General features: G+C 42.8%; 1 protein-coding gene across 1 annotated transcript in view; it reads left to right on the forward strand.

Annotated features, from left to right (window-relative positions):
* The window catches only part of mgat4c (MGAT4 family member C), a 399,922-nt gene that overhangs the window by 49,956 nt on the left and 329,543 nt on the right, over positions 1–20,423 (forward strand). The gene's annotated exons all lie outside the window — the stretch shown is intronic.

Raw genomic sequence — 20,423 nt, forward strand, 5'->3', positions numbered from 1 at the left:
GGCAGTGTCACCGGGTGTGAAAGGAAGCTTGAATTATTAATCAGTGATGATAAAATCTAAAACCTCAAGAACCAAAGTGCTGGATGAATTCAGCGGGTCAAGTAGCATCCATAGAGGCAAGAGATATATGCCAACGTTTTGGGTCAATACCCTGCTTCACCTTGTCCTGCCCTGATGCAGGGTTTTGACCTGAGAGATTGACATAAACCTTTCTCCTCGATAAATTGTGCCCGAGTTCTTCTCGTGTCTTGCTTGTCTTTTAAACCAACTATATAGCAGAAGGAAATCCAGATGCTTCTTTATACCAAAGATAGACACAAAAAGCTGGAGTAACTCAGCGGGACAGGCAGCATCTCTGGAGAGAAGGAAATGGAGACGTTTTGGGTCGAGACCCTACTTCAGACTGTCAATAGAGTATTTTAAGATTAAGAACAATGGATTCCATTGTCTTAATGTTGAGAAGCATCAGGGTTCTACTATACATTTCAATTTGCTTCAAGAAATGCTTTGTAAAACACTTAAAAAATAATAATAACTGTGGCAACACGATACAATTTCAGATGTTCATATGTTTTGCCTGTAAATCCAGATGAAAACAAAAGTAATTTTAAAAGCAGCTTTTACATTGGAATTTTTTAAAAGAAGGAACTCTCTTCAAAAGCTCCTGTGTATTTGCATCATCCCTGATTTAGTTATGATTATCTCATCACTGTCTCGGCAGAGGAAGACTGTCAGCAACCTTAATGCACAGACAGGAGCTTTGTTGCTGTGTAATAGGCAGATGAATTCTGCTTCAGAAGACAGCTTTACAGCTTGATTTGCTGTGTGTCATATTTGCTTAAATAATAGAGTCTTTTACATCCTTTATTGAGAAAACTAGCAATCGCCTAATGGGAATTCAATGAAGCAGATTGCCAGGTATTTTTATCTCCATATAGATGGAACAGACTCACAGCCCTGGCGATAAGAACCTCTGGAAAGAACCCACTCAAATAAAGCAGTCCACAATTTATCTCGGGTTTTGCTGTTCAACTGCTTATGCTCTATGTTCAATGGAGCATTAAACCACCATCCGCAGGGAACGGGCTCCAACCAAGGAGCCACAGCATGTGTAATTTTATCGAGAGTGTTTGAATTGGCCTGGACATGTCTGTGGTGTTTGAGGCAGAGAATATGCAATCTGGAGCCTAATCAGAATGTGGCTTTTACCTGCAGCAGTGCACTGTAACCAATTTACACCAGCATGTTTCATGCAGTGGACTATGATTGGGTTGAGCCATTTCAGTGAAACATCCACTGATACATTTATGCTCGGAGGGACTGTGACAACTGAGCTGCAAAGTTGCAAATATCTTGAGCAAAATCGCCTGTAGGTTGAAGCAATGAAGTTGATTGCAACTGTGCTGGCATAAAATGCATCAAGGTCATCCTACCTATCGCCTGCAGTGTTCCAGGAAGAGAGGAGAATACTGCTGATTGGTATAACTGGCAATTATCTTAACGGGTGGATTTATAAAAGCTATTTGACGGGGTCACTTGGTATTGATTGTGATAAAATATAAATTGTTTTTTTTAAACTCCATGCTACAGCTTTGTGAAGCTATCTGTGAAGCTATCTGTAGACGAGGCAGTGGGGATAGTTGGAAGCTGCTGTTTATTGTGCTTTGTAAGTCATTTTGACCACACCTTGCATACCAAATTCTAAAAAAAAAATAATTGCGATGTTATTTCTCCAGGTATTTAAATTTTTAAAAAAAATAAAACAGTGAAATAAAAGTTGTTTGCAATAATTCCACAGGTTATTATTACTGTACATTGTGTTATCACGAACACATACCAGCAATATAGGAACAATTAATCAGTAAATGAAAATCAAAGAAAACAAAATGCTCAAAATCTGAAATATAAACTGAAATACAGGAAATACAGCAAATACTCAGCAGGTCAGTTGTAGATTGACAAGGTCAATAACTGCTCTTTTAATCACTACACTTGTATTTGTTGCAAAATGGTTTATGTTGCGAGGGAAATTTTTTGAGCAATATATATTTTGACAATGCTCCTTTGCATCAAATAATAAGAATATTCTGCAATAAATAAGAAAATGATGAAGACGAGTTATAGTGAGAATGTTTGAAACCCCATATTTAAATTGAATACTAATGTAGTCTAGTTGGATTCATTGAGCCATTCCCAGCTGAATCTAGGGCAAACCAATTTTACATGAGGAGGTGTGCTATTGCAAAGGAGAATTGATTAAGCATGGGAGATGGACACAAAATGCTGGAGTAACTCGGTGGATCAGGCAGCATCTCTGGAGAAAAGGAATAGGTGACGTTTCAGGTCTAAACCCTTCCCAATCTGAAGAAAGATTTTGACCCGAGACATCACCTATTCCTCTTCTCCAGAGAAGCTGCCTGGCCCACTGAGTTATCCCAGCATTTTGTGTCTATCTTTGGTGAAAACCAGCATCTGCAGTTCCTTCCAACATGTGTTTAAGCATGGAGTATGGTCTTCTAATCTGGCTCTTTTCTGATAAACCTGATCTAACAATATAAAAATATGAGAGATACAGATAGGGCAGTCTTTTTCCAATGGTCAAAATGTCAAATGCTGGAAGACATAGGTTTATGATGAGAGGGAGAAAGTTTCATAGATATGTTCCAACCAACATTTGTTTTACCTAGAGGATGGGGTAGATACCTGTAATGTACTGACAGGGGGAGTGATAGTGGCAAATACAAAAAACGTTTAAGACATATTTAGACAGACACATGAATGGGCAGAGATTAGAGGGATACAGATTATGCAGGGACAGATGAGATTAATTAGATTAGCATCAAGGTCGGCACAGAGATGGCAGTAATTTGGGGCAGGTACAATAACAAGTTTTAAAAGGCCTTTGGACAGGTCCATGGGTGGAAAAGGTTTAGAGATATATGGGCCAAATGGGGGGAAATGGGACCATTTAGAATGACTATTTTGGTTAGCATGGATAAGTTGGACTGCTGGGCCTGTTCCTGTACCTCTGCTCACATCAGATCCGTTTCTTCTTAACTTATCTCGAGATTCCTGAGCACATTACTGTGGTTTGATGAATACCACTCTCCTGATAGCTGACTGCTTCACTGTAAGGTGCCACAGTGGGTTAATCATCCAACCCTCCAACAATTCTCTGCTCCAGGACCCGAGTTTAAAAAAAAAAAAAAATAGCCCTGGGATTTAATTTTGCTCAATCTCTCATTTACCTTTGGCTATTGGAGAAGTGCCTTGGCTGAGCAGTCATGTGAGACTCAAAAGGAAAATGAGAGAAAGGCCCAGGTTGTTCTCTGCTATTGCCAGTCAGTTTATGGCTCCTCAACAGTGATTTTATTATTATTTTGTCCCAAATGATCCTCTAGCAATAGTGCAGGATCTATTCACTAGGGCTCATTAAAACCTATTGAGTCGATCCGCAAACTCAACATTAAACTTTAAGATCCTGCTGCTCAAATAATCATGCACAAAAGGAAATAGACTAGGATATTAATAACTGCTGCTTTGGTCTGTAATGTGCAAGGCATACAATATACTGTGCTCAGAACAGTGCAGCTGCAGTTAGTGTGGCTTTGTCACTACCCCAGTGACCTAGGTTCAATCCTGATCTCCTCTGCCATCCGTGGGGATTTGCGTGTTCTCCCTGCGACTGAGCTGGTGCTCCGGTTTCCTCCCACATCCCCAAGATGTGCAGGCAAATGAGGTTTGTGGTGCCCAAGGTGAAAGTAGCATCAGAACAGTCAAACAATGCATAAGTAGACATGTTACAAAGAGAGGATAATAGTAAGATTAAACGAGAACTTACCAGTTTGAAGTTTGATCTTTATATTATGAGGAATTACGTTGGTGATTACGTGAAGAAGCCCCGCCAGTGCGCATGCACGTCAATCTTCAAAGCAGCAGTATGCAATCACAGATACAACCTTTATGAGAGAGAGGGTTGGGCGTGGTGGGCACGTAATTACTCCTACTCTTTGCTTCCTGTCTGCCAGCCAGTTCTCTATCCACATCAATACTGAACCCCCAATACCATGTGCTTAAGTTTGTATACTAATCTCTTATGTGGGACCTTGTCGAAAGCCTTCTGAAGAATTGGCAACTCATGCAAATCTCCTGCACCTCCAACTGGAGATGACATTCACAATTTTTCCCATCTTAGAGCACTTAGCTGGAGCAATGCTGAATACTGTTTGTTCATCATTGTGGCTTCAGCTGTTCAAAGCATAAGCTTGTTAAAAATCACCCACATGTCATTAGAGAGATTGCTACTTTCCTGACTTGCGCAGCTGAGTCACAGCTACTATATTGGCAATACTCTAGATGAATAGAATTGAGCTTTAACAGGTTTCTATTAACTCCCATCTCGTGCCCCAAGGCAGAGTCATAACTAATCAATAGTTAAAGATAAATCCCAATGACCTATTAGGTAACAACTTAAAGTTAGCTGGATGGCTGAGCCCAATTTCTCAAATATAGTTTGAGACTGAACCAGTGATTTTAACCAAAATACAGCGTTAGAATATCATTCAGCCAAACATAACAAGTGTTTTCGAACTCCGAGTCGAAACACCGATTTTATAATTTGTTAAATAACCTGGGAATATAGTTTATCCCATTTTGCAATGTTTTACTGTTATTAGAACAGTTAAACGGTATTTTTCATAATGAACAGGCCACTCCTGCCATCATTCCATGGGTGCTTTGCACGACAACTCTGCCCAATTTTCGAGCCTGTCTGGAAAACCGACAATTCTGGCTCTAATTCTGAACTTGTTTGGAATGCTAGCATTGTGCCCTCTAAGCAGATGACCATGCTTTTATCCTTTGTATGCTGTACAAACAAGTGTAAATATTACCAACTTGTGAGTGGTCCACTTACCCATGTTTTGGAAGTGCCAGACCCACCTTGTTGAGTAGGACTGGTAGGGTGTGTGGAACTTGTGCCCAGCTGTCATGCTACCACCAGCTTCAGTGAACCGCCCACTGCCGATGAAGGCATCGGGTGCGTGGTCGCCTAATGATGAACTCTGCCGTTCATCCGTGGTCCCGCTGCAGAGCGCCAGCTGCGCATCTGCGTCGACGGCCGGCTTGTTCCTGGTCCAAACCCGGAATCTGCACCTCTCTTGTAGGGATACCTTCTCAGATTTGCCGACCACCGGTGGCTTAACCTTGCTGCGTCTCGGACAGCTGCCAGTGAACGCAGTCATTCCTGAGCCCAGCAGCATTTGTTGCAGCTTCATTTCCTGGGCACGCATGCCACGCCCATCTGACCCCATATCAGCTGGTTCACTGCCGGCACCTTAAGGCAACACGCAGTTCCCCGGGGTCTCGTCTTTCTTTGCGGTCTCATCCATCGTGAGCTCCTGTAGCTGATGGGAGACTAAATAATTTATCGTGGAGGCCAACTCATCTCCTAGTGGCTCTCCTGACTCTGACGAGACAGCGAATTGTACTGCCAGGGATGGGACATCTGGCAGCTGCCGTTCTTCGGATTGAACTCACTGTCAGAGTCGGGGTCAGAACTCAGCTGACCCATGGCACGCTCCTCATCAATGAGGATGCTATCGAGCAGCCTTTTACTAGGTGCTGCTGGTGCGGTCTCTTCTCCAGCCTACCGCCGACACCACTCCTGCTCCTGGAGTGTGCCCTGGGGAAACAACCTTTGCAAGAGGTGCTCCATTTAGGATAACCATTGAAAAAACGGTATCCAGCCCCGGAGAGGAATTCTCCGCTCCTGACTCTGGCTAGTTAGTGGGCCTAACAGACTTGCTGGTGGCCTTACACCCGATTGCCGCTGGCTCTGTGCTTTGCAGCACCCAAGTCTGCAGTCGCCCCGCTCCCGACCGGCGACTGTGCAGGGGTATGAGGCAGCCGTTCACAGACCGCACTCCCGCGGCTGTCTACCGATTTTCTTGCGGCTTGCCTCTTTCCCTTGGTCGTCTTGTCCATGGCGTTGTCCTGGCAGAAATACACAGCACAGCACCACAGCAAAACAACCTGAACTTCAGCTAAGTTTGTGGCAATGCGGCTGGTGCGCTCACGCACTATGCAGCCCTGTCCCAGGCGCTGCTGGCGTGGCCTGTACCATAGGCCGCGCTGACACACTGAGCAGTCGTCCCAGGTGCTGCTGGCGCGGCCTGTATCATAGGCCCGCACTCACACTCTAAGCAGCCCTGTCCCAGGCGCTGCTGGCGCGGCCTGTACCATAGACGCGCGCTCATACACTAAGCAGTCCTGTCCCAGGCGCTGCTGGCGTGGCCTGTACCATGGGCCGCGCTGACACACTGAGCAGTCCTGTCCCAGGTGCTGCTGGCGCGGCCTGTATCATAGGCCCGCGCTCACACTCTAAACAGCCCTGTCCCAGGTGCTGCTGGCGCGGCCTGTACCCTAGGCCCGCGCTGGTGCCTGTGAAGGCTTAAAAAATAACAACAAAAAGCACACAAATACATACTTATTTCCCCAAGGGAATCTTTTCAGCCCGACTCCTCCGAGTTCAATAGAGCTGTTTGACTATCTGTGATCGCACCCCATGCCTGGGGCCCACAGATCGATGATTCTGTGAGCCACTGACCTCACTGTCAGCAACTCTGGCGGTAGCCCCGCCCACCTGCGTGTTTTACCCGGCCCGGGAACACAGCAGGTTTGAAACCACTGACCTCTTTGTCAGTGGCTTCAAACGCGAAAACACGACATTCACCGGACTATCCGCTTCTGCGGTCGGAACCGGGGTCTCCCCACAGCCGATAGTCGATCCACTCGCCGGACTTCGCCAAATCCTGCAGGATACTTCTGTGAAGAGAAGTTCCTGCACGAATATCAACCCTGGTAAGTAATAAAAACTCTTACCTGCAGGTTTCAACTTACCGTCGGCAGGGAGCGAAGCCCTGCACGTCCGGTGCCTTGCTATGCGAACATCGTAATGACGTGCATGCGCACTGGCGGGGCTTCTTCACGGAATCACTCACGTGACTCCGAAGTAAAATCACTTATTCTTATATGATAAACTTTGGAGCTTAAAGTGAGCCTGGTTCCCATGTGACTTCAACCGCTCGTTTCCACAAAACCTGTAAATTACCCCCAGTGTAGGTGGGTGAGGGAGGCATGGTGGCACAGAGGTATATTTGCTGCCGTACAGCGCCAGAGACCAGGGTTCGATCCTGACTACGGGTGCTTTCTGTATGGAGTTTATACGTTCTCTCTGTAAACCAGTGTGGGTTTTCTCCGGGTGCTCCAATTTCCTCCCTCATTCCAAAGACGTACAGGTTTGTAGGTTAATTAGCTTCAGTAGTGAGTAGTGTGTAGGACACTGCTGCTATTACTACTAGTTCCCTCGTGTGTAGGATAGTGCTAGTGTACGGGGTAATCGCTGGTTAACACAGATTCTGTGGGCCGAAGTGCCTGTTTCCATGCTGTATCTCTAAAGTCTAAAGAGAGTTAGAGTGAGATTGGCAATGTGCAAGGATACTATGATGCTTTGTTTATGCACACATTGTAGTTTCCTTGAACATTGCCAATTTAATATCTTTCCCAGTAAGAAACAAATTTTCCAGCAACCTATTCTCTCTCATTTGCTTATTAATTCCAAGCTCACTCTAACTCTCTTTAGACTAGAGATACAGTATGGAAACAGGCACTTCGGCCCAACGAGTCCATGCTAACCAATGATTACCCAGAACACTAGCACTATCCTACGCACTACTGAGCTATGTTTTTAGGGAGATACAACAAGCCTTTCATTCATGAGATTTACCTCCATTGCAGTTAAAGGAAATGTATGAAGATAATTTTGAGTGTTTGATGGCACTGAGCCTACATTCGCTGGAATTTAGAAGAATGACGGGGGACCTCATTGAAACATACAGAATAGTGAAAGGCTTGGACAGAGTGGATGTGGAGAGGATGTTTCCACTAGTCGGATTTTACACTAGTGCGATTTACCACTAGGACTAGAGGTCATTGCCTCAGAATTAAAGGACGATCTTTTAGGAAGGAGATGAGGTGGATATTTTTAGTCAGGGGGTGATGAAACCCCCTTTTAGTCAGGGGGTGATGAAACGGGTTTCTTTGCCACAAGGCTGTGGAGGCAAAGTCAGTGGATATATTTAAGGCAGAAATATATAAATTTGTGATTAGTACAGGTGTTAGAGGTTATGAAGAGAAGGCAGGAGAATGGGGTTAGGAAGGAGAAATAGATTAGCCATGATTGAATGGAGGAGTAGACTTGATGGACCGAATGGCCTAATTCTACTCCTATCACATGATAATGTTAAAGGATATTTACCTGTAGTTGAATCCATAGGCTGGATGTTTTGCGCAGTTATGCTTTAAGTTGCAGTGTTTTATGTGCCTTGCCAATGCACGTGTGGCCTGGGCTGTTGACAGGTAATGTTTGGACTCAAAGTTATGTGAATGGCCCCCAAACTCTGAGGAGCACGAGCATGGAGGGAAATGGAAGCAATTTGCCGCCTTTGCAACAGCACATAAATTTATTGAAATGCACAGCAAAATTTCTACACTGGTATATCTGTAATGTGTCACATCATAACTACTTTGCTCTGTTCATCACTATAATTTATGTACCATTAGATTCACAATTATTGGCAAGTAATTCAGATAGATTTTATTTCCTAAAAAGTAAATTATCTACTCTCTATTGCATTCTGCCTAATGGCCTCTCCTAATTCAAGCCTCGTAGAATAAATTCCTTAAGCATCAGCAGAGATGAGATTGTTTTCCCGCTGGCTTTATCAAGGATATTATTAATAACATCTCCCAGGATCAATGTTTTTCAGCTACATATTATAATTCAGTGGGACACTGAACTACCATACACCTGGTAGTTAGGGGCCACAGCTGGTGTTTATAATGTGTGTTCTAGTCTCCACATGATGGGTTTATTTGAAGCTGGTCTCAAATTTAATTGTCCAGAATTAGAGGGGGAAGCATCACCATTGAGCTTGCCATCACTCTGTTTAGACCTGAGTGTGCCAATGAACATCAATGTGGGGTGGCACGATGGCGCAGTGGTAGAGCTACACTGCCTTACAGCGCCAGAGACCCGGGTTCGATCCTGACTATGGTTGCTGTCTGTACAGAGTTTGTACGTTCTCCCCATGACCTGCGTGGGTTTTCTTCGAGATATTCGGTTTCCTCCCACTCCAAAGACGTACAGGTTTGTAGGTTAATTGGCTCGGTGCAAATGTAAAAACAATTGTCCCTAGTGTGTTTCGGGGAGTGTGAATGTCTGGGATCGCTGGTCGATGCCGACTTGGTGTCCAAAGAGCCTGTTTCCGCACTGTATCTCTAAACTAAACTAAACTAAAGTAAACCAATATTTAGAGACCAGGCCTTACAGGTGCTCAAAGGGTTCATCTCTGAATGCTGAAGCATGAATGTTACCCCTCAACCAAATGTCACGTCCAACAGAGGATTTCAGCATTAAAACTGGAGCCAAAAGCCTTGTTGTAATTTTCTATCATTCTCAAACCTAAAAAACTCCCAGTAACCTCATACATTTGTTTAGTTTAGTTCAGAGATGGAAACAACAAGGAAACAGGACCTTGGCCCCATCGAGTCCGTACTAACCAGAGATCACCCATATACTAGTTTCATCCTGCACACTAGGGAAAATTTACAGAAACCAATTAACTTACAAATCTGCACGTCTTTGGAATGTGGGAGGAAATGGGAGGAAACCCACACGGTCACAGGGAGAACGTGCAAACTCCATACAGACAGCACCCATCGTCAGAATCGAACCCAGGTGCTGTAAGGTGCTGTAAGGCAGCAACTCTACCACTGCGCTGCTGCGTTGTTGAGCTATCTAAACTATGATTTGTAGAAATTATATTTAAAACTAATAACAATCTGCAGACAAAGATGCAAAATGCTGGAGTAACACAGCAGGTCCAGCAGCTTCTCTGCAGCCTGACCTGCCAACTTGCTACCTGACCTACTGAGTTACTCCAGCACTGTGTGTGGGTTTTTGTGTGCAGTTCCTTGTTTCAATATTCTTCAGATATTTTACAAGCATACATGTAAGCAGTTTGTAGATTCCCAGCGGTGGTCCAAGCTGTGGATGGGAAGTGTTGCAGGGAGGTCTGCTGCATGTTGTCATGCTGGTGAATGTACACCACAAGATGGTGAAGTGAAAGATTCTTTACCCAAGTTCGGAAAGCAAAGTTAATTGCAACAGTAACATATTGAAAAAACAATTATTGACTTGCAATAATTCAGTGTAATAATAAATAGTACAGTGGGCAAAACTGCAATGCCAGGAGAATAGTCTATTGGGTTAATATGTACTGTTGCTCAGTCAAGTATGTTTTATGCCAGTTTCGAGGTCTTGCTCTTCCAAGACCCTTCTCCTTTGCCTGTCAAAGGCTTTAAGTTATTAAGCTCACATCCTCTCTGTTACTGCAATGGGAGTAAAACTTAAATATGTATCAGTCTGAAGAAGGGTCTCGACCCGAAACGTCACCTATTCCTTCGCTCCATAGATGCTGCCTCACCCGCTGAGTTTCTCCAGCATTTTTGTCTATCTATGAATAACCTATACTGTTGCACAAAAACATTGAATGGGGAATGCAAGAGAATGCTGATGCTGGTATCATGAGCACTCAAAATTGGTGCTGAAGAAACTCAATGGGCTAGGCAGCATTGGTCGAAGGAAATGGGTAGATAACACATCGGGTCAGAACCCTTCTTCACTTATCAGTCCATTCCCTATATTTTCGATTACCCTCCATTATCCATTTCCCACCACAGATGCTGCCTAGCTTGCTGAGTTTCTCCTGCATTTTGTTTTTATGAACATAGGGGCATTAAAGGCGGGGATCCCGTACACAGAATATTATAAGCTCCCTGGTTCATTATCGATTTTAATCTGTCTTTTCTGATATGGAACAACCTTCCTGCAACCCGTTCTTCATCACTTGCCCCCAAATTCCAACTCTACCCTAATTCTCAACCACCCACCTGCACCGGGTTAATTTACAGTACCCAATTAACCCGCCAACTGATTAATTCAGGATGTGGGAGGAAATTAGGGCACCTGGAGAAAACCCATGTGGTCAATGGGAAAATGTACAAACTCCATGCAGTGTTGTGGCTAACTGAAGCCAATGGCCATCAAGGTCAGCTGGTGGCTCCTGAGATCTGAGAAGAGGCCTTCCACAGTCTCATCAAGAAATGGTGCTCGGGGAAAGTATATTTGAAGTCCTCAAACCTGTCAGAAACACACGGTCTGCTTGGCAGCAGAGATCCCTTCTGCTAGGTAGCAGAGATCCCTTCTGCTAGGTCTCCTCATTCAAGACTTTCTCACCATTGGAAGCCACTTGACATTTACCTAATCATGCCCCCTCACAATATTATATACTCAATGCGATTACTCTTCACTTTTCTAGTCCAAAAAATATAAATCTGAATTCTTTAGTTGCCCTTGATAGGACGCCCTCATCTACAAGACTGATTCTTTATTGGGGCTGCTTCCAAAGCCAGTGTATTCTTTCTTAAATAATGGGACCAGAACTGATGCATTACATCAAGTATACTGACACCAGTACCCTGTGCAATTGTAACAATACTTTCTGAATTATAAACTGTAAAATAGCAAAACGTCCAAAGTCCAAAAAGAATGAGATAAATAAGCAATAAATGAGATTAAGACGATGCTTTTGTTGGGAATTTGAAGAATTTGATCATTTTTTGTCTGCATCAGAGTCTCTCACCTTTTTAGATACTGTCTTCAAGGCTATAATTTTGATGACTGAAATGAACTTTTCTATTAAGATTTAATGAATCACTCCATAAGGAGAGCCTGTCACCCCATAATGGCACGTCGGCTTTCATTGCGAGAGGATTTGAGTTTAGGAGCAAGGAGGTCCAACTGCAGTTGTACAGGGCTCTGGTGAGACCGCACCTGGAGGATTGTGTGCAATTCTGGCCTTCTAATTTGATGCCGGACCCTTGCTATTGAGGGAGTGCAGTGTAGGTTCACCAGATTAATTCCCAGGATGACAGGACTGACATATGATGAAAGAATGGGTTGACTGGGTTTGTATTCACTGGGATTTAGAAGCATGAGAAGGGATCTTATAGAAACATATAAAATTCTTAAAGGATTGGACAGGCAAGATGCAGAAAACATGTTCCTGATGTTGGGGGGGCTCCAGAACCAGGGCTCACAGTTTAAGAATAAGGGCTATGCCATTTTGGACCGAGATAAGAAAAAATAATCACCCGGGGAGTTGCGAATCTGTGGAATTCTCTGCCACAGAAGGAAAGTGGAGGCCATTTCACTGGATGGTTTCAAGAGAGAGTTAGATTTAGCTCTTAGGGCTAAAGGAATCAAGGGATATGGGGAAAAAGTAGGGATGGGGTACTGATTTTGGATGATCAGCCAAGATCATATTGGATGGCAGTGCTGGCGTGAAGGGCCAAATGGCCTACTCCTGCACCTATCTTTTCTGTTTCTATGTTTCTATGCCTAAATCTGAATTCAAGGATCCAACCTGGGAAGAGACGTCAAGGTTATAAATGTAGCAAACCTAAGTTCAGAGTCAAGAATCTCAAGATAATGCCCAATAATACTTCTCATAAATCAGGCTGAGAACTAGAAAGGAATGCAATAAATTTATCCTCAGTGGAAGCACAAATCTAATAAGCTTTAAACAAAGTTCAACACAGATGTGAATTAAAAATGTAAAGATTAACTGATATTAAGGTAGGACATCATCACAGACATATTAAACATGATGGGAAATGTCTCAATGACCTTCACGCAGCAAGCTGATAATCTACAGAATCAAAGCTTACTGAGACGAGACAAAAAAATCAAATTATGCAGTTAATGAACTATGAAATATTAGTGAAATAGAATCAATGTTTCAAGTCAAAGACTCTCTGATGGATCTTCAACCTGAAACATTAACTCTGCTTCTTTTTCCACAGGTTCTGCCTGCCCTGCTGACTGTTCCCAACATATTCTGTTATTGCTTACATTTTCCGTCATAGATGTATACAATACATAAATAAGCCCATTAGCCTAACTCCTCCATGGCAACTGAGTTGCATTCCCAAGATAGTCCGACTTGCCTTTGACTGGCCCGTATACCTTCAATTATTTTCCTCTCCCCATACTGTTTGTGTCTCTCAAATGTCATAATTGTACCCATCTCTCCCATTGCCTCTAACTTTCAGTACAACTGCAGATGTCCCTAAGAAAATGGCTCTGGCATTGACAGTAACATATTGACTTCCCATTTGTGCCTCTGTCATTCACTCAGGGATATAATTTCATCCTCTATACTGATGGGAGAGTGGTTTTCTAGCTTGTAATATCACAGGAAAATATATATCAGTACTATTGTGGATCCGATCACGTGCTGGGATTAGGAAGCTCAGGACTCACATTGGTTTATTTTCCCACAATAGATATATTTATTTTGACAAAAAAAATCCTCTTGCTCTTCTTTGGATGCTTTCAACTCCGCTGAGAGACAGCTTAAGAGCAGCCAAGTGGGACTTACTGGATAGCTATCGATGAGTTAAGTGGACAGTACAACCTCTTTCCAAAACAAAGCCAAAAGGACTCAACATGTTAGGTTGCATCAGTGAGGACAAAAATGGAGTCCATGTTTGGGGTCAAGGATGCGTCATCAGGAGCAGAAAATTGCGAAGGAAAAATATAAGAAATCAGTTCACAGTTCTTGTTTCTCCATTTATGCCCCTGTCCCACTTAGGAAACCTGAACGGAACCCCCTGGCGACTTTGCGCCCCACCCAAGGTTTATGTGCGGTTCCCGGAGGGTTTTTCAGTCTCCTAACCTGCTTCCACTACCTGCAACCTCCGGCAACCACCTGCAACCTCCGGGAACCGCACGGAAACCTTGGGTGGGGCGCAAAGTCTCCAGAGGTTTCCGTTCAGGTTTCCTAAGTGGGACAGGGGCATTACTTTCCCCCCTTCTCTGTTGTCTTAGCCAACAATTTGTTGTGGCATGCTTGTGAATTAATGGGTTTTATTGTTGAAAAATCATTCCAAATTTATTTTGCATTCGTGTCACTACCTATATCCGCCCCCCCCTCCTCCTGTCAGAACACATATCAACCTCTGGCATTTCCAACAGAATGTAACAAGAGATGATTATAGCTACTTGTTAATTCTGCAATGGGAGTGGAACTTGCCATATTGTATTCACTTATGACTGCTAAAATCACTCAAATACCATAAATCACAAGAAATAGTATGCGTCTCAGAATATGTTATAGGATGAAACCTAATCAGAATTTCAAATGACACCCTGAAGATGTTTCATGTTTGCTACCTATAATATACTGGCATTGCTCATTGAAGGTAGATAATGATCTATTTTCCAAGTGCAGGAGCTTTATACCAATCAGGGTTTATTATTCTGTTGAAGTGTAATTGTCCCTTCAACAGTCTACGTCTCATCTAGCAAACACAAAGTTGGTTTAATCGGAATAAGCAGGTTGGCCAGGCTGCTCTGTCAAAGTTTCAGGCAAGCAATATTCCAGTATTGTAGCTGAATGCCTTGTACTTCTTCTCCTTTGTTTTGAAAGCAAGTTTGATGTAGTATGTTTGCAGGTTTGTACCCTGCCAGTAGAAGCTCTTTACAGTTCACAAGCTTGTGCAGAAGTATAGATGTCTCTCCTCTTGTGGCAACACAATCAAAATGAAGCAAAGGATGGCAGATGCTGGAAAGCTGAAACAAATACAGAAGCTGTCAAAAGACTCTGTTGAACAGGTGGCACAGGAAAAGAAGTGGCACTGAATTAACCAGTTGTCAGGTTTTTGCTGCTGGTATTTTTTTGATATTTTGTTATGAAACCTAGCTGATGTTCAGGGAAGGAAATCATATATTTTTCCTGTATGTTACTCCTGACCTGTCAACATGTTTGACTCTTAACTGCCTCATCAGTTCAGCAGCACTTATGCATGGAGAATAATTGACAGGATTGCCGAAAACATCCAAGTCTTGAGAATGTTTACATTTTTAAAACATGTATTTGTCTTCAGACAGATACTTGCGATCCTTTGTCAGGACTTTGACTTCTCTTTCTGCAGATGCTGACTGACTTGTTAAGTTTTATGCTATTTTCCATTTTTGTTTCAGATCTTCAGCATCTGCAGTTTTTTTCTTAAACTTGTAAATGAGCCTGTCTCCAGTATATTATAATCATGACAAGTGACTTTGTTTCATTTTTGCAACCTAGCACAGAAGTGGTGGCATATATTTCGAGGCTTGATGGGAGGAAGATGCACAGCCGATATATTTGTAGTTCAGAAATTCCAGATATTTCTTGAGGGTGGGATAGAGGGTGAATCGATGATTATGTCACAACTCTATCCCATACCCCTAGCCACAGTTCTTCATATACATCAGATGACTGCACTATTTAACTTCCTTGATGGATTAAAGGGGTGAGAGCTTTGGCTGTCCGGGGAGGGGAAGTGGTAGTGTTATTATACTTTAGCGTTTCTTGTTTAGGAGACAAGTGCCTGAAATGGCACTAAAAGAAAGAAGATAAGATATTAGTGCAAAACACAATTAAAACAAAAACAAAAAAACAAACAAGTCCATCGTGGTGCAAGAGGTGGTCAATTGGTGAGGTGGGATTAGGGTTGTGCAGGTGCTTCAAGAATCTGATAGTTGTAGAAAAGTAAAGGGCCTGTCCCGACTCCCATTGTACGAGCTAATTCAAGAGTTCTCCCGAGTTTCCCCTGATTCGAACTCGGAGAATTAAGGTAATAGCCGCTCGTAGGTACTCGGGGCTCTCGTGGTCATATTTCAACATGTTGAAAAATCTTCACGAGTCTTCACGAGCTTACCGCTTTTCCCGAGTACCTGCCGTTAGCGTTGCGAGCTGCTAAGAGACGTCCCGAGCTCCGACGTACCCGCTATGTACATTCTACGTGCTTACCACGAGTTTGATTTATTTTTTTAACTCGGGAGAGCTCTTGAATTACCTCGTACAGTGGGATAGACCCTTAACTGTTCCTGAACCTGGTGGTGTGAGACTTCCGACATCTGTACCTTCTGCATGATGGTTGCAGTGGAAACAGGGCATGGCCCAAATGGTGGGGATCCTTGATGATGGATGCCTTCTTGAGGCAGCACCTCATGTAGATGCTTTCAATGAGGGGTGGGCTGTGCCCACGATGGAGTGGGCTGAGTCCACCATTCTCTGCAGCCTCTGGTGTTCCTGTGCGTTCGAATTGGTGTACCGGGCTGTCATGCAACAGTCAAGGCACTTTCTTCAGTGCAATCGACTATCTGTTGAAGTTTGTTATTCAGAGACATGCCAAATCTCTTTAAACTTCTCAAAAGTAGAGGTGCTGGCACATCTTCAGGATTACTAGGGCTAGAACAGGTCACCCGAGATGGTAATATCCTTGAATTTGAAACTGCTGTCTTCCACCACCAGCATGAATGAAACCTGGCACATAATTTCTCCACTTCCCCTTCCTGAGGTCAACAATCAGTTCTTAGATCTTGTTGACATTGAGCTAGAGATTGTTGTCATGACACCACTGAACTGGGAGTTCTGCCTCTCTCCTGTAGAGTGGCTCATCACCACCTATGCTTTGGCCAACAACAATGGTGTAATTGCCAACTTTATTGATGGTATTGGAGCTGTGAATATCCACACAGCCATGTGTGTAAAGAGAGTAGAGCAGGGACTAAACATACAGCACTTTTCTTTAGGGTCAGTAAGGAGATATTGTTACCAATTCACACAGATTGATTTTTACTGATGAGGAAGTCAAGAATCTATTGCAAAGGGAGGTCCAGAGGTCCAGATCTTGGACATTGATGCTGGGTTTGGAAGGGATGATAATGTTGTACACTGAGCTGTAGTCAACAGACATCAGCCTGACCTATGTGGTTCTGTTAACCAGTTGGTCCGGTGTAGAGCTAAAGAGATAGCACCTGATGTTGACCTGTTGTGGCGATCAATAAATTGAAGCAGATTCAGAGAACTTCTGAGACAGGAGTGATACCATAACCATCCTCTTACAGCACTTCATTATGGTGGATAGCGCACTGCCGGTCTAGTCCCGAAGTGGGCCTTAACCTCAGCATGGCGTGGCTGATCAAGTGGCCAGTGGTCACAGTGTGAAGTTCAAATGAGATTTGCACAAAGAGCTCTGATCAGTGAGAGAGAACCAATAATTCATTTTCCAAGATGCTAGTCATACACCAAGGCTGGCACATGCTGTATCCGAGGCACTGATGTTACAATGAAGATACTTTAATCTCCAATCCTTCTTTGATCCTTGAGCAATGTGCTTCTCCTTGTCCTGTGACTGATCAAGTAAGGTTGCAGGTTTCCCACCATGCTGCAGATCTATCAGTACCAGAGGAAGAATGCATTGCATGACCTATTCCATCAGCGGATGTGAAATCAATGCATGATTAGAATGATCTGATCATTTGTGCAATATTATCATGGCAAATTTCCTTTGCAATTTACAAAAATAGATCAAATTTCTCAGCTATTTAAAACAAAGTATCTCTCTATATTCCAAAATAAATTTGAAATGGAATGGAGGGATATGGGTTATGAGTAGGTAGATAAATTATGATCTTGGCATCATGTTTTGCCCATATATTGTGGGCCTATTATTGGTCTGTACTGTTCTGTGTGTAGTTTAAAAAACGGTTGCAATAAGATAGGGTTAATGGCTAAAGACAGACACAAAGTGCTGGAGTTAATGGCTATTACATAAACCTTCTTCAGGTTCTCTTGGCCTATGGCCTTGATCTTGCATCCTTACAACTCTACCAGTTATTTGTCGTAAGCTCATGTGTTCTGACACCGCTGCAACTAATTATCAAAATGGTCTCAGAAGAACCATTCATTTTTTAGGTACACAAAAATGCTGGAGAAACTCATCGGGTGCAGCAGCATCTATGGAGCAAAGGAAATAGGCAACGTTTCGGGCCAAAACCTTTCTTCATTTTTATGTTGATTATCAGTAGTCAGGTATATAATCCTTGAAGTGTTCTCACGTGTATTTGTATCAAATTCCTTTCTCTGATAGTCTACCAAAGACATTGATTGTATTAAAAATTTAACATGTTAACTCCTCTGTTATATTAGTTGAGAGAGGGATTTAATTCAAACGTTAAGCAATCATGCAATAACATTTTTAATATGATGGGAAGCTATAAAGTGTGTGGTAGCCATGTGTAACGATCATTAAAATTCAGGCCACAGACACAAAGATTAATTAAAAGGCTTAAGAAAAGAAGCAGAGAGGTAGAAACTGTGCTTCCATGTACAAATCTCCTATTAGACCCAACTGGAGTGTAGCATTCAGTTCTGGGCACCGTATCACAGGAAGAATACTGTATATGAACCATGCAGAGGGTGAAGCTGCAAAGTTCTGATAAACTAAACTAAATATGTTTTAAGGCTTAAGTTTAGTTTAGAGATACAGAGCGGAAACAGGCCCTTCGGCCCATCGAGTCTGCACCGACCGACGATCCTCACACATTAACACTACCCAACGAGCACTAGGGACAATTCTACATTTATAGCAAGCCGATTAACCTACAAACCTGTATGTCTTTACAGTGTCGGAGGATCTCAGAGAAAACCCACACAGGTCACGGGGAGAACATACAAACTCCGTACAGACAGCAGCCATAGTCAGGATAGAACCTGGGTCTCTGACGCTGTGAGGCAGTAGCTCTACTACTGCTCTACCTTACTCCTTACAAAATAAAGTACTGGGAATGTTGAAGGTTTGATGAGGTTTTGAGATGGGAAACGTGATCATCTATCAATGAATAATAGCATGGGTCTTAAAATTCATATTACACATCATAGTGCTTTCAATGTTAGACTTCCAGGAGCAAATTATTGTTAAGGACATTGATTTTTGATTGGATTTATAATGCATTGTTCAGAGAATGATTTTTGTGTTAGACTGAAGAGAATTGATATCCACCTTCAGATACTTATAGATCATCAGGATATTGCCTTTGGCCAAGTGATTTTTCTACTTTAGGATTTGTTAATTTTCTGCCTGTGCATCTGTTTAATGAGGAGTACATCGTGACCTTTATGTTTCCACTTCATGAATCAACCAACTAATGACAATTTTTATTAGATTTGGAAAGGTTATCCTTTTCATCATGTTCTTGTACCATTTGTTCAGCTGTTTAGCAAAGATTACAGCTCACACATGCCCTTATAACAAGCAATATTAGCTGTTTCAGTTGCAATGTTATATGTTAACTTCGTGGTCCAAAACCTACTGAAAATGTCTCACTACTCACACTCTGAAGTTGCTCACCAATTTCTATCCAGAAGTCTGAACTTGGCTGGGGAAAGTGCCCTCTGCTTGTGTGGTAGGTCTCGGCTTTGTGATATAACATCACACAACCTAATTGTCTCAGATGGGCTGTGACAAACTTCACTCATGAAATGGTTGAAGAAAACATTGGCAGCCAGCAAATCGTGGCACGATGACGCAACGGTAGAGTTGCTGCCTTACACCGCTTGCAGCACCGGAGACCCGGGTTCGATCCTGACTACGGGTGCTGTCTGTATGGAGTTTGTACGTTCTCCCCGTGAACGCGAGGGTTTTGCTCCAAGATTTTTGGTTTTCTCCCACACTCCAAAGACTGACAGGTTTGTAGGTTAATTGGCTTGGTGTGTGTGTGTGTTTGGATAATGTGTGGTGATCGCTGGTCGGTGCGGAAACAGTGGGCCGAAGAGCCTGTTTCCGCGCTGTAACTCTAAACTCTAAACTAAACTAAATCTATGCACTTCATGGAAAGTCATACTGTGTCAATCATCACACACCCATTTACACTATACTATAATCCCATTTAAAAAATCTTCCTATATTCCCTTGAACTTCCCCTGATTCTACCACTCACTTATATATTAGTGGTAATTAACATTATCCAATTAATCTACCAACCTTTACGTCTTTGGGATGTGGAAGAGATCTATATTTCCCGGCATCAACTCACATGGTCACAGGTTGAACGTGCAAACTGCACGCAGATGGCATTGGCGATTAGGAACTAATCCAGATCTCCGCAATTGTGGACTGCCCTCATCTGTCTATCAAAACTGTCATTCTCTTTTTAATGTCTCCACAATTTGAATGCATTCAAAGCGACTTAAAAAAACCCCCAAATAAATAAATCTTGCTTTCAAACAGGTTCCAGAAGTATTAAAAAACTAAAAGATTAAAACATTTAAAATAAATTAAAAACACAGAAGCATTCTGTATGTGAGTAGAGAGAGAACCAAGAGTGCAGATACATAGTTCTATGAAAATGGCAACATAGTTAGGCAGGGTGACGGAGAACGAGTTTGATTTGTTTGCCTTCATCGATCAAG

This window comes from Amblyraja radiata, chromosome 19 (assembly GCF_010909765.2).
Source record: "Amblyraja radiata isolate CabotCenter1 chromosome 19, sAmbRad1.1.pri, whole genome shotgun sequence".
Classification (NCBI taxonomy): Eukaryota; Metazoa; Chordata; class Chondrichthyes; order Rajiformes; family Rajidae; genus Amblyraja; species Amblyraja radiata.